Raw genomic sequence first — 21,115 nt, 5'->3', positions numbered from 1 at the left:
AGTCGGAAAAGTACACGCTACGTCCCCAGGTCACGATTCCCTAATATAATGACAGACCGAATAAAATCGCCATCTATTCAACAAATGCCTCCCTGAAGTGCAGATCCTCAATATAAACTCACTTACTTATAAAAATTGCACATAAGTATCCCTTAGCGATCCTCACGCTCCATTTATTGTCATGCAGAACAGATGATCACCGATCTTGGCCATTTTTTGTCTGTCGTCTACGATTTGATACAAGCTCTCTGATTGACTCCTAGGAGCGAGTGGACCAATCAGATAGCTCCAGGGTCAGGAGGGGCGGGCCAAATAGGGGAAATAGAGGTAAATCCTATAAATCGCTACTTGTCCTAGAGTTCTGCATAGATTGTAACCAAATTTGGCCACAAACATCCTTGGGGAAAGGGGAACAAAACTTGTATTGTATAAATTTTGGCTCTGACCCCCCCGGGGGCAGAAGGGACGGGGCCCAATAGGGGAAATAGAGGTTAATCCTATAAATCTCTACTTTCCTAGAGTTCTGCATGGATTGTGACCATATTTGGCCACAAACATCCTTTGGGGAAGGGGAATAGAACTTGTATAAATTATGGCTCTGACCTCCTGGGGGCAGGAGGGGTGGGGCTGCCGCTTGATAGGGGAATTAGAGGTAAATATTCAAATTCCTTCAGAAAAGAAACAATGAACCTGTATTCACAACAGTACTTGGCATTACAAACCAGGTTAGCGATACAGGCCCTCTGGGCCTCTTGTTTCCTTATAATAGATTAAAAAAACCTGATAGTATATGATAGTATATAGGCAGTCTTAGCAGACTAAATGTCATCTGGCGGGGTGTGTTGCTTGATGTCTTCGGTGACATACTTACAGTGTATATCACTATAAAAAGGACAAGAGTTTCACTATACAAGAAGATACAAAACGAATATACCACAGTCTCCCAAAACACCACCATGCACTTCACACACGCACACATGGGAGGCTGTCCTTATTATCAACCAAAAAATTAAAAGTCATTTCCATGTTAACAGATATATACATGTGTATGCGCGCGATATTTTAGAAGCTACGTATACATAACGTAGATTCTAAAATATCGTTTTTCTTGGTTTGATGCCGAAGAAACTAAATCTTTTTATTTTAGACATTTTCAAACATGCATGTATATAATCCAGTCATGTATTAGACAATTTTTAAATCATTTGAGCAAATATTCACTTTACTATATATGATTATCGTGTGTTTTGAATTGAAACCGTTTATAAAGAATAATTCACGTTTTCGCATTGTAATCAACCCTATTCTGATTACTTACCCAGCTGCAAGCTGTTCAACGCTTAAACTGTAAACAGCTAAATTAAAATTTTGATACATTTTGATTTTAAAAGTTTCGTTCCAACGGGACGTCGTATTCAATTTGACGGAAAGTCGTGGGACTATCAAAATTAAGCGAACTTGATCCGTTTCCATACGAAAAGGTTGAATTTATTCGAACAATTAAACTAATAAAATATCGTGTGTATACATGTATGCATGGAAATGGCTTTTGACTGAAGAAATTATATTTTCAGAACTTATATATACTATCTTGCACATCGTTTCAAGTATTCCATATGCGTACAGTTATACCAGTCCGCAGCGTTTTCGCATGCGTAATTAAGAAAATATAATTCTAACAGTAACAATTGATATGTGCGATAATTTTATGAACTGAATCTAGTTTTATCTCTGTATCTCGTTTAGTTATCTATCTGTTTGAATATGTAACAAAAACCACACTTCCAAACAAAAATACATGTACCAGTCCACAGGGACCTGGCACGATTTTTTTAACTAACAGTATACATATATATATTATAGATACTATATATATTTGATACTATTGGTTTAAAATGTTCGTGCCAGGTCCCTGTGTACCAGTCTATACTGTGCGCGAATTACAGGACAAAGTCTAATACAATAAAACATCTATTTTGCTTCTACGCAATGCATTGGTAAAACACTTTACTGTTCCGTGGGCAACTGTACTTTTGAATTCTTGGCCATGAGTTGAATACCGAGCAAATATTTATTACGTACGCTCCCCCAGACGATATTTTTCTATGTAAAAGAAGCGTTTCCACGAGCGTAAATAGCGTGTAGCCCGGTTTGTACGATTAGCCCCGGTGTACCCGGCCGATGGTAAACAAAAAAGTGTGGCCACATGAGAGCGAGGATAGTTTCGAGTAAACGGTGAGTTATCCCACATATATCGTCTGTGCATCCTCAAATGTTTATTATGCTTTATTTGCAGCTCATACTTAAAGTATAAGTAATGGATATTAACCGAAGAGGAGGTATGCATCGGTATACCAACCTGGGCACGTGCAGGTTGTGAATCCTGAGCCGCGAAGCGGCGAGGTATTCACACTGCGCGTGCTGGGACAATATAATTCACAACTTTGGTTGACCTTTGGCTATGTAAGGTTTCTACAACATTTCAACAAATATGGTTCAGTAGTTTTGGAGAAGAAGTCGAAAAAGTAAATTGTTAATCGCCGTACGACGCACGACGGACGACGGACGAAGACGGACAAAAGGCGATTAGAATAGGTCACTCAGGTGACCTAAATTGTGATCCTGCACATCGTAGCTGTAGCTGCGTGTTACGAGCTGTTAGAGTCAGAGTGTATTTCCAACCTCTTGGCCATAATTATTTATTAAGATATATATAACCGTGGGTTGAAAATTCTTTAAAAAGATGTGTGTGTGTGTGTTATGTGATTGGCATTCGTACCAAGTCCATGTAGTACATACCGTACTATACCACATATTAAAGAATGAATGAAAAATGCAAAACAATGATTTTTTTTTTCATGTTTTATTTTCTTGCGAATCACGAAAAATGCCATTACGTAATTTAAAAGCCATACATGTCACAATACAGGTACACAATACACATTGGGAAACCAGCTTTACTTGCTGGCTTGCCCTGTCCATATAAATACATGTACTTGTACATAAATATTTACATCCCTCGATACACTTATATAAAGGCACAACGACTTTAATGGCCATATTCAACCTTTGGGCTAAAAGTCCTCCCGGGACGCGGTTTTTAAACTCCAAACTCGGTATACATCTGCATCTATTTTTGTAGTAAAAACACGCGTTCTTTGTAGTCAAACGTAGTAAAAACAAATCACGTGCTTTATTCCTCATTCATGCCATTGGCTGGAATATACAATTGTATTGTGGGTAACTAGTGATCACGTGATTGTGTGTTTACTTCCAAATATGGTGATAGTTTGCTTGCCATTTCTTCGGAAAAATTGATTGCTTTGAAAATATTTAGACTCCAAAATGTTATTAATATTGTATGCATATCATTTTGACTTGCACATATGTACTGTTTTATTATAAAAAAATGAACTGAAATTAGTTATAAAACTGTCAATTTCACGTCTGGTAAACAAATGATATAATGTAAATTGACCAATTCAATAGGCCTCACCGTCTAATCTAGGATCAGCGAAGATCGGCTACTCCCGGCTAAATTCGTAGAATTCTAAATTTATATTGATATATATAATTACCTGCTTTAGGTTTTATAACAGATACATACATGTGTAACACAGAGAAAATAAGATCTTCGTCAAAAGGCCAAAATATATATAAATACCAGGTCAGAGACTATATTGAAGAAATGGCAAGCAAACTATCACCATATTTGGAAGTAAACACACACTCATGTGATCACTTGTTACCCATAATACAATTCCATATTTATTTCGACCAATGGTATGAATGAGTATAAAGCACGTGACTTGTTTTACTACGTTTGTCTACAAAGAACGCATGTTTTGTACCATTATCGGGGAAAATCCCCCGCGGATCGTGGTTTCATTTCCACCATTTGAAATTGCTGAGCAATACTATCATATCATTGTTTGATTTTCCTCATTCTTTCTAAACAAATGGTTAAGCTTCCGCGTAGCCCACGTAGCTAAAATGATGTGCATGCACGGGCTATGTGCTTATACATACATCGCGCCTGGTAAAGTGGGATCTAGGACCTAACTCATTATGCTTCCGTAGGTTCCGTACGAAAAGTATCATTTTGTTTGTCAGAAATACTCTTCATAGATTGAAGGCCCTCTACCAATATTGTTAATTTCATGGCCCTGGGGTCTCGGAATTTTCCCCATGGGAGAGGGTCAAATTTACCATAATTTATATAGGGAAACACATTTATGAGCATTATTTGCTTAACTTTCATAGGAAATATAACAGATGTAATAGAATCAAATATTCTTCATAGATTAAAAGGTTACATTAATACCTACCCACCCCTGCCTGTGACAGTGCCTGGTAAACGGCCCCTCAAACTACCCACCCCTGCCTGTGACAGTGCCTACGCCCCTGATGTTTCAGCCTGCTATTTGTTCGGTGTTCAACTCGTGGCTAAGAATCCAAAAATACAAGTTGCCCACGGAACAGTAGAGTGTTTCACCAAAGCCTAGAAACAAAATTCGTCTTTTATTGTAATAGACTTTGTTCTGTATTTCGCACACAGTGTAGACAGGTATGCCATATCATGGTTGAAGCACCGGTTTACGACGCGCGCAAAAAAAAAAAAAAAAAAAAAATACTAAAAATACTGAAAGGTTGTTTACTTAGCCCTGTATCCCATTTCCAGAAAATGGGGTAATTAATTTTAAAATGCTCTGAACACCACAAAAATCATCCGATCTAAATATTTTTTAGCTTACATTGAAGACAATTCCTTACTGATCACTATGGCATATGATATGATGGGATTATGGGCGAATTTTATTTCATATCGAAAGTTGAATTACGAGGATTCTACACGCTTCATCATCAGGTCACGATTCCCCTAATGACAGACCGAATAAAATCGCCATCTATTCAACGAATGCATCCCTGAAGTGTAGATCCTCAATATAAACTCACTTACTTATAAAAAATTGCACATAAGTATCCCTTAGCGATCATCCTCACGCTCCATTTATTGTCATGCAGAACAGATGATCACCGATCTTGGCCATTTTTTGTCTGTCGTCTACGATTTGATACAAGCTCTCTGATTGACTCCTAGGAGCGAGTGGACCAATCAGATAGCTCCAGGGTCAAGAGGGGCGGGCCAAATAGGGGAAATAGAGGTAAATCCTATAAATCGCTACTTGTCCTAGAGTTCTGCATAGATTGTAACCAAATTTGGCCACAAACATCCTTGGGGGAAGGGGAACAAAAACTTGTATTGTATAAATTTTGGCTCTGACCCCCCCGGGGCAGAAGGGACGGGGCCCAATAGGGGAAATAGAGGTTAATCCTATAAATCTCTACTTTCCTAGAGTTCTGCATGGATTGTGACCATATTTGGCCACAAACATCCTTTGGGGGAAGGGGAATAGAACTTGTATAAATTATGGCTCTGAGCTCCTGGGGGCAGGAGGGGTGGGGATTGATAGGGGAATTAGAGGTAAATATTCAAATTCATTCAGAAAAGAAACAATGAACCTGTATTCACAACAGTACTTGGCATTACAAACCATGTTAGCGATACAGGCCCTCTGGGCCTCTTGTTTCCTTATAATAGATTAAAAAAAACCTGATAGTATATGATAGTATATAGGCAGTCTTAGCAGACTAAATGTCATCTGGCGGGGTGTGTTGCTTGATGTCTTCGGTGACATACTTACAGTGTATATCACTATAAAAATGACAAGAGTTTCACTATACAAGAAGACGAATATACCACAGTCTCCCAAAACACCACCACATGCACTTCACACACGCACACATGGGAGGCTGTCCTTATTATCAACCAAAAAATGAAAAGTCATTTCCATGTTAACAGATATATACATGTGTATGCGCGCGATATTTTAGAAGCTACATAACTTAGATTCTAAAATATCGTTTTTCTTGGTTTGATGCCGAAGAAACTAAATCTTTTTATTTTAGACATTTTTAAACATGCATGTATATAATCCAGTCATGTATTAGACAATTTTTAAATCATTTGAGCAAATATTCACTTTACTATATATGATTATCATGTGTTTTGAATTGAAACCGTTTATAAAGATTAATTCACGTTTTTCGCATTGTAATCAACCCCTATTCTGATTACTTACCCAGCTGAAAGCTGTTCAAACGCTTAAACTGTAAAACAGCTAAATTAAAATTTTTGATACATTTTGATTTTAAAAGTTTCGTTTCCAACGGGACGTCGATTCAATTTGACGGAAAAAGTCGTGGGGACTATCAAAATTATGCGAACTTGATCCGTTTCCATACGAAAAGGTTAAATTTATTCGAACAATATAAACTAATAAAAATATCGTGTGTATTCATTTATGCATGGTTTATGGCTTTTGACTGATAGAAATGATATTTTTTTCAGAAACTTATATATACTATCTTGCACATCGTTTCAAGTATTCCATATGCGTACAGTCTATACCAGTCCGCACAGCGTTTGTCGCATGCGTAATTAAGAAAATATAATTCTAACAGTTAACAATTGATATGTGCGATAATTTTATGAACTGTTTCCTAGTTTTATCTCTGTATCTCGTATTAAGTTTTCTATTTCTGTGTTTGAGTATTTGTAACAAAAACCGCCACACTTACATAAAACATGAATAGGAAATTACCAGTCGTATACTGTCGTGCCGCGTATAATACAGGACCAAAGGTCTGGAATACAATAAAACACTCTTTTTTGCTTCCTAACGCTATGCACATTGGTTTTTGTTTAATAAAAACCACCTTTACTGTTCCAACACGTGGGTCAAGACTGTACCTTTTGTAATTCTCTGGCCTTTGAGGTTGAAATAGAACGAGCCAATAATTTGAATACGCTACGCCATCCCCAGGACGTTATTTTTCCTATGTTAATAAGAAAGCGTGTTATCCGAAGCTGTAAAATACGCGGTGTAGCCCGGTTTGGTACGGATTAGACCTCCGGGGCCAGGTGTACCCACGGCCGTTGGTTAAGTACAAAATGAAGTGTTGGCCAACGATGGAGAGCGACGGGACTAAGTTTCGAGGTTAATCGGGGAGTTATCCCACATATATGTGTGCTGGTGCATCATCCAATTGTTTTCTTTTGCTTTATTTTGCGAGCTAATACATTAAAGTAGATGTAATGCGATGTTAACCGGACGTGGAGGTATGCTTCGGAGTTTATCTACCAACCTGGGCACAGTGCAGGATGTGATTCCTGAGCGCGATAGCGGCGCGAGTGGTATTCACAACTTCTGCGGCGTGCTGGGACATACAATAAAATTCTACGAACTTTTGAGTTTGACCTTTGGCTAGGTAAGGTTTCTACAAACATTTCAAACAAATATCGCTTCAGTAAGTTTTGGAGAAAGAGTCTCGAAAAAAAGTAAATTGGTGAAATAGCCGATTACGTGACGAACGGACCGGACGGAGGTACGAAAGACGAGACAAAAGGCTATTAGAATAGAGTACTTCATTCTCATGTTAGAGCTGTTAGAGTCAGAGTGTTATTTTCCAAGACCTCACTTTGGGCCCATAATTTATTTATGATGAGATATAACCGTGGGTTGAAATTCGTCTTTTAAAATGATGTTTACGTGATGTCGCTGTGTCGTGTGTTTTGTTGATGAGGCATTTCTACGAAGTCCATGTCAGTACTACCCGTTAATACTCCATCATATTAAAGAGTATGAATGAAATATGCATACACTGATTTTCTTTTCTTGTTTTATTTTCTTGCGATCACGAAAATGCAATTACGTAATGTTAAAAGCCATACATGTCACAATACAGCGTGACTCACAACTCACATTGGGTGGAAACCAGCTTTACTTTGCTGGTCTTGCCCTTTACCATAATAAATACATGTACTTGTACATAAATATTTACATCCCTCGATACACTTATATAAAGGCACAACGACTTTAATGGCCATATTCAACCTTTGGGCTAAAAGTCCTCCCGGGACGCGGTTTTAAACTCCAAACTCGGTATACATCTGCATCTATTTTTGTAGTAAAAACACGCGTTCTTTGTAGTCAAACGTAGTAAAACAAATCACGTGCTTATTCCTCATTCATGCCATTGGCTGGAATATACAATTGTATTATGGGTAACTAGTGATCACGTGATTGTGTGTTTACTTCCAAATATGGTGATAGTTTGCTTGCCATTTCTTCGGAAAAATTGATTGCTTTGAAAATATTTAGACTCCAAAATGTTATTAATATTGTATGCATATCATTTTGACTTGCACATATGTACTGTTTTATTATAAAAAATGAACTGAAATTAGTTATAAAACTGTCAATTTCACGTCTGATAAACAAATGATATAATGTAAATTGACCAATTCAATAGGCCTCACCGTCTAATCTAGGATCAGCGAAGATCGGCTACTCCCGGCTAAATTCGTAGAATTCTAAATTTATATTGATATATATAATTACCTGCTTTAGGTTTCATAACAGATACATACATGTGTAACACAGAGAAAATAAGATCTTCGTCAAAAGGCCAAATTATATATACTAAATACCAGGTCAGAGAAATCACTATATTGAAGAAATGGCAAGTAAACTATCACCATATTTGGAAGTAAACACACACTCATGTGATCACTAGTTACCCATAATACAATTCCATATTTATTTCGGCCAATGGCATGAATGAAGTAAAAGCACGTGACTTGTTTTACTACGTTTGGCTACAAAGAACGCGTGTTTTGTACCATTTTGGGGGAAATTCCCCGCGGATCGTGGTTTCATTTCCACCACTTTGAAAATTGCTGAGCAATTACTGATTTGACGAATCATTGTTTGATTTGCTTCACTTCTTTCTAAATCAAAATGGTATAAGGCTTGGAGCGATAGCCACACACGTAGCTAAAAATGATGTGCTATGCACGGGTCCTTATGTGACTTATAACTCTGTTCATCGGGCGCCTGGTAAAGTGGGTTCCTAGGACCCTAAGCGTCATTATGCTTCACGCGTATGGTTCCGTTACATAGAAAAGTTTTCATTTGGATTGTCATGATATGACTCTTGCACTAGGATTGAAGGGGGGGGGCCCCCCCCTTCCTAAAAATCACAATTTGCTTATTTTCAATTGCCCATGGGGGTCTTCGGAGATTTTCCACATGGGATGAGGGTCAGAATGTTTTACTCCATAAAACTATTACTATTGGGGAAAGACAACTAATTTTTTGAGCATTTATTTGGCTTTAATTGTCTTAGGATATATATATAACAGATAGTATTTGAATCAATATTCTTCATTGATTAAAAAGGTTACATTAATACTTACCCACCCCTGCCTGTGACAGTGCTGGTAACGGCCCCTCAAAACTACCCAACCCTGCCTGTGGACAGTGCCTACGACCCCTGTGTTTCAGTGCTATTTGTTCGGTAATTTCAACTCGTGTGCGATTTGAATCCAAAAATACAAGTTGGCCCACGGAATAGTAGAGTGTGTTTTGCACCAAAGCCTAGAAACAAAATTCGTCTTTTATTGTAATAGACTTTGTTCTGTATTTCGCAACACAGTGTAGACAGGTATGCCATATCATGGTTGAAGCAAAGGTTTACGACGCGCGCAAAAAAAAAAAAAATACTATAATTATGAAAGGTTGTTTACTTAGCCCTGTATCCCATTTCCAGAAAATGGGGTAATTAATTTTAAAATGCTCTGAACACCACAAAAATCATCCGATCTAAATATTTTTTAGCTTACATTGAAGACAACATTCCTTACTGATCACTATGGCATATTGATGATGGGATTATGGGCGAATTTTATTTCATATCGAAAGTTGAATTACGTGGATTCTAGCCTAACGTACATAATCAGATTACATTGTACGATTCCCCAGGTCACGATTCCTAATGAACAGACCGAATAAAAGTCGCCATCTATTCAAAACGAATGCATCCCTGAAGTGTAGATCCTCAATTTAAACTCACTTACTTATAAAAGTTGCACATAAGTAATCCCTTAGCGATCCTCACGCTCCATTTATTGTCAATTGCAGAACAAGATGATCACCGATCTTGGGCCATTTTTTGTCTGTCGTCTACGATTTGATACAAGCTCTCATTGATTGACTCCTAGGAGCGAGTGGACCAATCAGATAGCTCCAGGGTCAAGAGGGGCGGGCCAATTAGGGGAAATAGAGGTAAATCTTTAAATCGCTACTTGTCCTAGAGTTCTGCATAGATTGGTTTGTAAACCAATTTGGCCACAACCATCCTTGGGGGAAGGGGGATACAAAACTTGTAATTGTATAAATCTTTGGCTCTGACCCCCCCCGGGGGCAGAAGGGACGGGGCCGAATAGGGGAAATAGAGGTTAATCCTATAAATCTCTACTTTCCTAGATTCTGCATGGATTGTGACCATATTTGGCCACAAACATCCTTTGGGGGAAGGGGAATAGAACTTGTATAATTTATGGCTCTGAGCTCCTGGGGGGCAGGAGGGGTGGGGTTTGTAGGGGAATTAGAGGTAATTATTCAAAATTCATTCAGAAAAGAAACAATGAAACCTGTATTCACAACAGTACTTGGCATTACAAACCAGGTTAGCGATACAGGCCCTCTGGGCCTCTTGCTTCCTTATAATAGATTAAAAAAACCTGATAGTATATGATAGTATATAGGCAGTCTTAGCAGACTAAATGTCATCTGGCGGGGTGTGTTGCTTGATGTCTTCGGTGACATACTTACAGTGTATATCACTATAAAAAGGACAAGAGTTTCACTATACAAGAAGACGAATATACCACAGTCTCCCAAAACACCACCATGCACTTCACACACGCACACATGGGAGGCTGTCCTTTTTATCAACCAAAAAATGAAAAGTCATTTTACAATGTTAAAACAGATATTACATGTGTATGCGCGCGATATTTTAGAAGCTACATAACGTAGATTCTAAAATATCGTTTTTCTTGGTTTGATGCCGAAGAAACTAAATCTTTTTTATTTTAGACATTTATAAAACATGCATTGTATATAATCCAGTCATGTTATTAGACAATTTTTAAATCATTTGAGCAAATATTCACTTTACTATATATGATTATCATGTGTTTTAAATTGAAACCGTTTATAAAGAATAATTCACGTTTTCGCATTGTAATCAACCCTATTCTGATTACTTACCCAGCTGAAAGCTGTTCAACGCTTAAACTGTAAACAGCTAAATTAAAATTTTGATACATTTTGATTTTAAAAGTTTCGTTCCAACGGGACGTCGTATTCAATTTGACGGAAAGTCTTGGGACTATCAAAATTAAGCGAACTTGATCCGTGTCCATACGAAAAAGGTTAAATTTATTCGAACAATTAAACTAATAAAATATCGTGTGTATACAAATATGCATGGAAATGGCTTTTGACTGAAGAAATTATATTTTCAGAACTTATATATACTATCTTGCACATCGTTTCAAGTATTCCATATGCGTACAGTTATACCAGTCCGCAGCGTTTTCGCATGCGTAATTAAGAAAATATAATTCTAACAGTAACAATTGATATGTGCGATAATTTTATGAACTGAATCTAGTTTTATCTCTGTATCTCGTTTAGTTATCTATCTGTTTGAATATGTAACAAAAACCACACTTTCCAAACATGATATGACATACCAGTCTATACTGTGCGCGAAATACAGGACAAAGTCTAATACAATAAAACATCTATTTTGCTTCTACGCAATGCATTGGTAAAACACTTTACTGTTCCGTGGGCAACTGTACTTTTGAATTCTTGGCCATGAGTTGAATACCGAGCAAATATTTATTACGTACGCTCCCCCAGACGATATTTTTCTATGTAAAAGAAGCGTTTCCACGAGCGTAAATAGCGTGTAGCCCGGTTTGTACGATTAGCCCCGGTGTACCCGGCCGATGGTAAACAAAAAAGTGTGGCCACATGAGAGCGAGGATAGTTTCGAGTAAACGGTGAGTTATCCCACATATATCGTCTGTGCATCCTCAAATGTTTATTATGCTTTATTTGCAGCTCATACTTAAAGTATAAGTAATGGATATTAACCGAAGAGGAGGTATGCATCGGTATACCAACCTGGGCACGTGCAGGTTGTGAATCCTGAGCCGCGAAGCTGCGAGGTATTCACACTGCGCGTGCTGGGACAATATAATTCACAACTTTGGTTGACCTTTGGCTATGTAAGGTTTCTACAACATTTCAACAAATATGGTTCAGTAGTTTTGGAGAAGAAGTCGAAAAGGTAAATTGTTAATCGCCGTACGACGCACGACGGACGACGGACGAAGACGCACACAATTTGGGGACTTAGAATAGGTCCACTCAGGGGACCTAAAATTGTGTTCCTGCCATCGCGGCCATGCAGCTGTAGCCTGCGTTGTACGTTGCTGCTAGAGTCAGAGTGAATTTCCATCCTCCTTGGCCCTTTAATAATTTATTAATACTTATAACCGTGGGTGTAAAATTCGTTTATAAGCTGTGTGTGTGTTATGTGGATTGGCATTGTACCAAGTCCATGTAGTACCATACCGTACTCTATTACCACATATGTAAAGAATGGATGAACAATGCAAAACAATGATTTTTTTTCATGGTTTTATATTCCTTGCACGTTTCACGAAATAATAATACTCAAGTTTCGTTATTTAAAAGGCCTTACATGTCACAATAACAGGTACACAATACTAATTTGGTAAACCAGCCTTTACTTGCTGGCTTGCCCTGTATATAGTCCATGATTTAATACATGTACTTGTACATAAATTTTTACATCGCCTCCGATACACTTTTTATATTAAAGGCACTAACGACTTTAAATGGCCCATATTCAACCTTTGGGCTAAATATAGTTCCTCCGGGACGCGGTTTTTAAACTCCAAACTCGGTATACATCTGCATCTATTTTTAGTAGTAAAAACACGTGTTCCTTTGTAGTCAAACGTAGTTAAATAATCAAATCCACGTGCTTTTTATGTCCTCTCATTCATGCCATTGGCCGGAATATACAATTGTATTATGGGTAACTAGTCGATCACGTGATTGTGTGTTTACTTCACCAAATATGGTGATAGTTTGCTTGCCATTTTTACGGAAAATTGATTGCTTTGAGAATAATACTTTAGACTCCAATATGTTATTAATATTGCATGCACATCATTTTGACTTGGCACATATGTACTGTTGTACTATAAAAAATGAACGAAAATGAGTTATAAAACTGTCTATTTCACGTCAGGTAAACAAATGTTAATAATGGGTAAATTGATCCAATTCAATAGGCAGCTCCGGTTAATTTTCATATGATCACCAGCGAAGTTCGGATACTCTCAGGCATAAATTCGTAGAATTCAATATGTTATATTTGATATATATATAATTAACCTGCTTTTGGTTCTTATAACTGATACATACAATGTGTAACACAAGAGAAAAATTAGAATCTTCGTTCAAAAGGACCAAATTATATATCACATTAATTCAGGTCAGAGGAAATGGCTATATTGCAGACCTGGCATGTCAAAACCATCACCATATTTGGAAGTAAACACACCACCTCATAGTGATATCACTAGTTAACCATTAATTACCATTCCCTTATGTCTCTTCGACCACAATGGTATGAGATGAAGTTAAAGCACGTGACCTTGTTTCTACTACGTTTGGCTACTAAGAAACGCGGTGTTTTGTACCATTTTGGGGAAAATTCCCCGCGGATTCGTGGTTTTCATTTTCCACCATTTGAAATTGCTGAGCACTACTATGCATTCATTGTTTGATTTTCTCCTCATTCTTTCTAAACAAATGGTTAAAGCTTCCGCGTAGCCCCAACTTAGCTAAAATGATGTGCATGCACGGGCTTATGTGCTTATATACATCGCGCCTGGTAAAGGTGGGATCTCTAGGAACCTAACTCATTATGCTTTTGAGTTCCGTAGGTTCCGTACGAAATTGTAATCACATTTTTGTTTTCATAGTCAGAAATACTCTTCATAAAAAAGCTTGAAATGGGCCTGATAGCCCTTATACCAGTACCAATATTGTTAATTTCAGTGGCGCTGGAGGTCTCGCTTTTTGTCGTGGTCCGTCCGTCCTTTCCCGTCCGTCCTTCCGTCCGTCGTTCCGTTAATTTTCCCTCATGGGAGAGGTTCCCCTAGGAGGCCCTAGTTGTGCATATAGCATTTTGGGACCAAACGTAACAAGATGGCCGCCAGGCAGCCATCTGGATTTTGATACAAATTATGGTACGCTATAATTTCCTTCTCATATAGGGAAACACATTTAACAAGATGAGCATTATTTGCTCAACTTTCATAGGGGAAATCAAATATAACAGATTGTGCATATTGAATCCGGTTAATAGGCAGCCATTCTTCATACCATAAAGTAACTTAAAAGGTTACAAGTTATATTGCATTTTGGGACCTCGGATCACTGACATAAAGATTTAATTTCAGAAAGTGAAGGGATCCTGATAGGGCCAATATAAATGGTGCTTATACCAGGGCAGGCCATCTATTTGATAGTTAAAGATTAATATCAGTACTGTATGTAGATTTTCCCGTGTTATAAAACATTTCCACTCTGTTAGTTTTCCCGTGTTATAAAACATTTCCACGAGGAAAAAAAATGTAAAGAATTACAGAAATAGAGAAAAGATCCATCTTTTATTGGCATGATTTACATCAGTCAGGGGCGTACTAAGTAAGGAAGAAAAAATGGTCCTCCTGCACATTTTTCGTAAGTTTCATTTTAGAAAATTTTGCCGCTTTCCTAAAACGTTCAAGCACGTAATGTTCAAACCTTTAATAATAAAAATTCAATACACATGAACTAGACTAAAAATGTCCATCAAGGGATTCTACTATTTCAAAAATGTTTCTTAAAATATTAATTTGTTTATATGTTTTAGCAGGACAATTAAATCAATTGTTATTTTTTCAGTTAAACAACAATGTGCCGATGGTGTGAAGCCGGTATGTTCAGATCGAGCAGGGTTGCATAATTATATGACGACATTCACAATTATAATTTATCAATGCAGGAAACTTAAAATCGAAAAATTATCACGTTAAGAACGCTTTTAAATCCTCAAAATACATCTTGAAACTCATCTCAGCCATTCTAAATCTTAATATTTTTCCAGGGGTAAACTCCCGGACCCCCTAAAAAAAATCTCGCGCATTTGGAGCTCGCAAAATCATTAAAATACATCGTAAAACTAATCTCAACCATTCTAAATCGTAATATTTTTTTTCCGGGGGAGACCCTCGGACCCCCCAAACACCAAAATCTCGCGCATTCGGTGCACGAAAAATCATCAAAATTCATTGTAAAACTCACATCAACCATTCTAAATCGTAATATTTTTTCCGGGGGAGACCCCAGGACCCCCAAACACCAAAATCGTGACCCTTCGACGCTCGCACGCCATTTTGCATATTCATTAATTTCCTGTTAGCGTCGACACTGTCTCTATATGTGGATGTATAGAAGGATTACATGTAATGATTTATGAGAAAAAGTATATAAAGTATATTATGGTTGTGTGGTGAATTAATCTCCTGTGGGAGTGGAGCCTCAAGTGACCTATTGCAATTGTCTTGTGGCTGGCATCATCCAGTGTCTGATGTAAACAATTTACAATCTTCTTAATAACCAAGAACCTCGTACATGGACATGATATTGGGCCATAGCATGCTGGGATTAAGGGATACAAAGTTTTTTCAAATCAATGATCTTGACCTTTGTGCCAAGTCACAGGACTGAGACATATTTATTATTTGTTTAAAAGCAAAACATTATTTATAACTGTGCATATCGGAATTCAGGTGACTGTTAGACATATATATCTTTATCGCCTTCTGCTCATTTTCAACTCTCATCCATTTGTAAACAATTCAAATTCTAACAAACTTCTTCTCTACAACATGGTTTTCTCACTTTAAAGCAAGTACAAAAACAACAACAATAAAATTACAATCATTAATATTTTGGGTTTTTTTCGCAAATTTTCAGCAAAACAAACATGTTTCAAATTAAATTCATCCACATATTTGATTAATATATTTAATCTGCATTCATTTTTGAATTTAAAAAAAAAATGAAAAAAAACTTCATACTATAACAAATGTACATGGTTTGTCATAATATATCAATCAAGGGAGATCATCCGTTTTGAAAGATTATAATTCATTTTCCATGCATTATTCAACCAAAATTTAGACTGGTACATTTCCTGGTCAACATCAATTACAATTTCAACACAAATTTATTAGATGATTGTTCAAGTATATACATGAACTTTGACATCTGGCACAACATGTATATGTAATCTTATCAATGTCTACTCTAAGCCTTCTGTAAGCTATCACAAACTCTGCCTTAGGGTGATATAATTCAAACAAGGTTCAAATCACAATGGAACACGCCACTGTTTACACTGGAAAGTGGTTTCCCTTCTCAGACGTCTTGGGGCAGGATGTCCCTAATGTTGTGCTCTATACAGCTCCATCTCACCAGGCCCACAGAAACACCCCCTCCTGGCTGCTGATTTGGTTCCCGTTGGATAGAAGGTGTCCTAAGAAATGTCTCGTTGACAGGCGCTGAAGGTTGTCTCCCTCCTTCCTATCTCTAGATTGTAGTCCTGTCACATCAGCCTCCATGAAAAGATGACAGATAAAATCTATCCTGAAATTGTAAAATTAATAGATTATGAGAATGTTAACGTTCATGATTTCACACAAAAAGCTTTCGATGTCGATTTTTTATGCTCCCATTTAAAGATGATCCACCACTGACAAATGGTTATTTTTTTCTCTATCAAAAACAAAAGCAAACGATTTAGATTTTTTTCTTCAGTTACAAAAGTTACTGAGTTTACACCATTACCACCATTGAAAAGTTTGAGCTTCTAATTTTACATGAAGATAAAAATATAAAAATAATTAATTGCATCCCGAAAAAAATCCGTGGCACTATGTCCTATATAGAATGAAGTACTGATTGCACAGTAATTAATTATTCTATTATTTTTTATATTTTTTGTGTTAATTAGACATATATACACAAAATTAAACATCAATTATTGTTAAAATGATATATATCATTTATGTTCTATCGGCGATGGAGCATCTTTAAAACATTCATATGTACATGATCAAAGTTCCGGATTCCTGATTGGTTTTTTTAAAATATTTAACAGTAAAATGCAACTTCAAAACCCAAATTATTAAATCTATTCTGTCTTAAGACAAATATATTTTCTTTTCCATACTACATATGCTTCATCAGCTGACGTTATGTGTTTTTACTTGTATTTCATTACCTTAATACCCTTTGAAGAACTGGGCGTTGACTCATTTCTTTGTAAGGACTGCACTACCAAGGACATAAAAAAACCTTCTTCCACCATTTCAATGTCCAAATTAGGAAAAACCAACAATGCTTTAAAGAATTTGAAATAAAAATAAACTCATTTACTGACATGTGTATCTCCTAGCATCAGTGATCCAGTATTTATGATGTAACCAAACCTTTTTCAACAGATTAGATTTTAATGGCTCTCATATCATTGATTTATCAATGAAGTGCTTATCTATATAATTCAATTTAGTCTGGCTATTTGACTTACCTGTCTACTGCTCCCGTTCGCTTGTGTAGCTCAAAACACAGTCAGGCGGACAATTCTGTGCCACCATGTTAATTCCATTACATCTGCTACATTTTCTATGAAAATTGAGCAAATAATGCTCATAAATGTGTTTCCCTATATAAACTATGGTAATTTTGACCCTCTCCTCTGAGGAAAATTCCGAGACCCCAGAGCCATGAAATTCTCAATATTGGTAGAGGGCCTTAATTGAGACCTTTCAATCTATGTAATTCCGAGGAATAAAATGATATACTAATAACCAGTAGTATCTAGGCATTCTCGTAAGGAACCTACCGAAGCATAATGAGTTAGGTCCTACATTTACATATATATATATATATTTATATATATGTAGGTCCCAATTTAGTACATAAGCCCGTTTTCCTCAGTATGTGTTGAAGTACATGTATTAGATTCCCAAAAAGCTCAGTGGGCCACGCGGAAGCTCAATCATTTGTTTTGAAATTAAATCAATCATTTGTTCTGGAAATTAATGCCATTGGCCGAAATAAAAATATGTAATTGTATTATGGGTAACTAGTGATCACATGAGTATGTGTTTACTTCCAAATATAATGATTTCTCTGACCTGGTATTTAGTATATATAATTTGGCCTTTTGACGAAGATCTTATTTTCTCTGTGTTACACATGTATGTATCTGTTCTGAAACCTAAAGCAGGTAATTATATATATTAATATAAATTTAGAATTCTACGAATTTAGCCGGGAGTAGCCGATCTTCGCTGATCCTAGATTAGATGGTTAGACCTATTGAATTGGTCAATTCGCATTATATCATTTATTTACAAAACGTGAAATTGGCTGTTTTATAGCTCATTTCAGTTCATTATTTATAGTAAAACAGTACATATGTGCAAGTCAAAATGATATGCATGCAATATTAATAACATTTTGGAGTCTAAATATTTTCAAATCAATCAATTTTTCCGAAGAAATGGCAAGCAAACTATCACCATATTTGGAAGTAAACACACAATCACGTGATCACTAGTTACCCATAATACAATTGTATATTCCGGCCAATGGCATGAATGAGGTATAAGCACGTGACTTTTTTACTACGTTTTTACTACAAAAAATAGATGCAACCGCGTCCCGGGAGGATTTTTAGCTCAAAGGTTGAATCTGGCCATTAAGACCGAAACAAAAACTCGTTGTGCCTTTATACATTATTATCTTATCGTGATTCGCAAGAAAATAAAACGTGAAAAAATCATTGTTTTGTATTTTTCATTTTTCATTCATACTTTTAATATAGTATAGCACGGTATGAACCACGTGCGTGGACTTGATACGAATGCTAATCCACATAACACACACACAGCTTTTAAACGAATTTTCAATCCACTGTTAAATGTATTAATAAATGATTATGGCCAAGAGGATGGAAATTCGTTGTAGAAAGCAGAGTCTTTTTGCACTCCTAACTTCCTCAGCTCAGACTAACAGCTAGAACGAATATATACGTACCCGGCCTACTATACCTTTCGGCCGGGTACGAATTGGTCCCTATGTGTCGTAGTGGAGCACTGCCTCCGAAAATCACTCGGGCATAGTTTTCTATACTTTTTTTGTAGGTTTCAAATTATTTTATGCGTATACATGCATTTACATATTATTTTTGTCCAAAACAAACATAACTACCATTCTAATATCTACCGTACCGCTCACAAGACGTCAAATTCACAATTTGTGGACTTGCCGTATAAATAACCTTCAGAAAAACCTCCATATGTATTATGTAAAAAAAATAATGCCTCATGAGAATTTGATATTTTATGTTGTTCAGTTTTATTGCCTAGTAGGTTGGCGATATCAAACAAGTACGATGAAATGCCAACTAACGTTTTATAATGGTTTGCATAATCATTACTTTGCTCCATTAGCAGTAATAGGAACCAATTGTAGCTCTAAAGACGACACCATTTTCTGTCTAAAAGTGTTTTGAGCTACAATATTGCAGCTAACTAACAGCTACATGTACGAACACACAGGCTACAGCTGCATGGCCGGGATGTGCAGGATCACAATTTTTTTAATTTTGAAATCAAATAAATAAAAACTTATCTGAATTAACAAAATCAACGTCGATCTCTGCTGTATGGTGCCTTGCTGCATATAAACAGTGCTTTATGAAAGGATGGCCTTTGATTTCTACTTGCAAACCAGATGTCGACATCAATAACTGACAGTCGGTGACACACCCGAGCAAAAACACGATTAAAGTGAATAGTCGGGCAAAGAAAACCAGTCTAAATGCGTTCATTGGCCTTCCAAAAGTTCTCACATATTAATACGACGGTCAAGTTCTGCTTAGTTTCCCAGTTCTGACCATTAAAGTAAAGAAAATTTGAAAGCAAACCACGGACATAGTGAGCCGGGAGGACGTTTTAGAATTCCCATACTTTAAATTAATTTCTTCGTACGCAGACAGATTTTGACGAGAGATTTTAGTTTTCCATTTCATAAGAAATTATACTGGATACATTCACACCATTTTTACCGACTTAAGCCATTCTTGCCCGACTGTTCACTTTAATCGGCGAGTTACCGACTTTCTACATAACTATCTTGGAATCATTATGTAGGCATGTACATGTGGTAAGTCGACAGATGTCGACATAATGCCTTAATTATGTCGACATCATTACACTGTTAGTCATAAGTCGGCAACTCGATGGCAGAAATATGCCACCATAGATATGTATTTTAAACGCACAATTCAGTCTAAGAAAACATTGAAATTTGTACATATATCGGAAAAAAAAACCCAGTTCTAATGGAAATGAGATCAGTCGGTTTTACTGTGATGTGCATGAAAAGCCCATGGTGGTGACATGTGTGTGAAATGTTCAAACTCGTTCGCTGTCCGTCATTACACACTGTGGTCAAACTTCTTGTATGCTGAACCCTGTCCCTTGCTCGTATAGTAATGCAACATTTGTCTAGAACTGCTCAAATCGCTCTGACAGTAGTGTGTTTACCTTGTTAGGTGAATTGTCTTGCCTAAAAATAATTTTATCACCTTCTCAGTGGTTATGTCGTTCATTGTCCATATTGTACCTGCTTAATCGTATTGATCAACGATTTGATATTTCAACGATATTAATTAAAATACTTAACAATGTCGAGGAATTTGTCAATGTTTTACGTTATATGTTTGCTTCTTGGTTATGTAAAAGATTTAGCCTTAGTGAATTGTCCCTTTAAGAGTTCGTATTAAACCCAGAGAGAGACATTGGAAAACCTGTACGTGTTATACAGAAAGACTTTAACATGCGATCGTATATCGTAAAATCAAATGGAATGAGCTATCGCAGAAATTCTAGTCATATCTGAAGACCTGTGAACTAGCTATAGGTAGCTCAATTAGAAGAGCATCCGACAAGAGTTCAGAGGGACAGATTTGA

Source organism: Argopecten irradians, chromosome 3 (assembly GCF_041381155.1).
Source record: "Argopecten irradians isolate NY chromosome 3, Ai_NY, whole genome shotgun sequence".
Classification (NCBI taxonomy): Eukaryota; Metazoa; Mollusca; class Bivalvia; order Pectinida; family Pectinidae; genus Argopecten; species Argopecten irradians.
The sequence above is the reverse complement of the archived record's forward strand: the minus strand, read 5'-3'. Positions refer to the sequence as shown.